This window comes from Myotis daubentonii, chromosome X (assembly GCF_963259705.1).
Source record: "Myotis daubentonii chromosome X, mMyoDau2.1, whole genome shotgun sequence".
Classification (NCBI taxonomy): domain Eukaryota; kingdom Metazoa; phylum Chordata; class Mammalia; order Chiroptera; family Vespertilionidae; genus Myotis; species Myotis daubentonii.
Window position 1 is genome coordinate 93,537,358 of NC_081861.1, and position 2,291 is coordinate 93,539,648.

At 45.8% G+C, this 2,291-nt stretch overlaps 1 pseudogene; it reads right to left on the reverse strand.

Annotated features, from left to right (window-relative positions):
• Positions 1-298: 298 nt before the first annotated feature.
• LOC132224444 (elongation factor 1-alpha 1-like) lies at positions 299-1,736 on the reverse strand (annotated as a pseudogene).
• Positions 1,737-2,291: the final 555 nt, after the last annotated feature.

Below are 2,291 nucleotides of genomic sequence, written 5' to 3' on the forward strand. Positions count from 1 at the left end.
GAACACACAGGTTTCTCATTAAACTTTGTTATTTTAATGGGTCTCAAAATTCTGTGACAGATTTTTGGTCATGTTGTTTCCATTAAAAAGTACAGATTTTAAAAACTAATAACTTAACTTCCACACACACAAAAGAACCAAATGGTCCACAAAACATTCTCCTTTCCTTCTGAAGGTTTTACGATGCATTAATGCATTGTAATCATTAACCAGTCTTTTACTATTAAACTTAAATGGTCAATTGAGACAACAGTTCTGAGACCGTTCTTCCACCACTGATTAAGACTGGGTTGGCAGGTGTTGGTAATAATATTCATTTAGCCTTCTGAGCTTTCTGGACAGACCTGGTGACTTTGCCAGTTCCAGCTGCCTTCTTATCCACTGCTTTGATGATACCCACAGCAATTGTCTGTCTCATGTCATGAACAGCGAAATGGCCCAGAGGAGGGTAGTCAGAGAAGCTCTCAACACACATGGGCTTACCAGGAATCATATCAACAATGGCAGTATCACCAGATTTCCAAAACTTGGGCCCTCTTCTAGCTTTTTCCCAGAACGACAATCAATCTTCTCCTTCAGCTCAGCAAATTTGCAAGCAATGTGAACTGTGTGACAATTCAGCACAGGTGCATATCCAGCACTGATCTGGCCTGGGTGGTTCAGGATAATCCTCTGAGCTGTGAAGCCAGCTGCTTTCATTGGTGGATCATTTTTGCTGTCACCAGCCACATTGCCATGGCGAACATCTTTGACAGACACGTTCTTGACGTTGAAGCCCACATTGTCCCCAGGAAGAGCTTCACTCAAAGCTTCATGGTGCATTTCAACAGACTTTACTTCAGTTGTAACATTGACTTGAGCAAAGGTGACCACCATGCCAGGCTTGAGAACACTAATCTCCACTCAGCCCACAGGGACAGTACCAATACCACCAATTTTGTAGACATCCTGGAGGGGAAGACGCAGGGGCTTGTCAGTTGGACAAGTTGGTGGCAAGATGCAATCCATAGCTTCAAGCAGTGTGATTCCACTGGCATTGCCATCTTTATGGGTGACCTTCCATCCCTTGAACCAAGGCATATTAGCACTTGGCTCCAGCATGTTGTCACTATTCCAACCAGAAATTGGCACAAATGCTACTGTGTCAGGGTTGTAGCCAATTTTCTTAATGTAGGTGCTGACTTCTTTAACAACTTCCTTGTGCTTTTCTGGATGTAGGGTGGCTCAGTGGACTCCATTTTGTTAGCACCAACAATCAGCTGTTTCACATCCAGTGTGTAGGCCAGAAGGGCATGCTCACGGGCTGTCCATTCTTGGAGCTACCTGCTTCAAATTCACCAACACCAGCAGCAACAATCAGGAAAGCACAGTCAGCCTGAGATGTGCCTGTAATCAAGTTTTTTTATGAAGTCTCTGAGCCCTGGGGCATCAACAATGGTTACATAATACTTGCAGGTCTCGAATTTCCACAGGGAGATATCAATAGTGATACCTCGCTCGCGTTCAGCTTTTAGTTTACCCAAGACCCAGGCATACTTGAAGGAGCCCTTCCCCATCTCAGTAGCCTCCTTCTCAAATTTCTCAATGGTTCTTTTGTCGATCCCCCCCATTTGTAGATCAGATGGCCAGTAGTGGTAGACTTGCTGGAATCTACGTGTCCTATGATGACGATGTTGATGTGAGTCTTTTCCTTTCCCATCTTGGGTTTGAAATAGTGGTGGTTTTCACGACACCTTTGTCCTCTCTCAGGTCCTGGGTTTGTATATATATTGTTGATTTTTTTACAGAGAGGGAGAGGGATAGAGAGTTAGAAACATCGATGACGGAGAAACATCGACCAGCTGCCTCCTGCACACCCTCTACTGGGGATGTGCCCGTAACCAAGGTACATGCCCTTGACCAGAATTGAACTTGGGACCCTTCAGTCTGCAGGCCGATGCTCTATCCACTGAGCCAAACCAGTTAGGGCACCCTGCTGTTTTTATAGCCTGAAGTTATGCAGACTTCTCTTCCAAGATCTAAAACCCTGGGCTGGGGGATGGTTTGGTGTTCGGACCCCTTTTTTCTCATGGGAGGTTTCTGCACCTGAGATATCCCTCTTGATTTAAAAAGTGCCACATGTATGCCCTAACCGGTCTGTGAGTAATGGGGGCAGCGCCCCAACCCCCTGATTGGCCCTGCTCTGTGCATGTCAGGGGGTGGCGCCGCAACCTCCCCATCGACCCTGCCTTGAGTGGAGTATGATTCTTTGTAACATTTCACTCTTGATTTTCTGTCTGAATGAGACATCC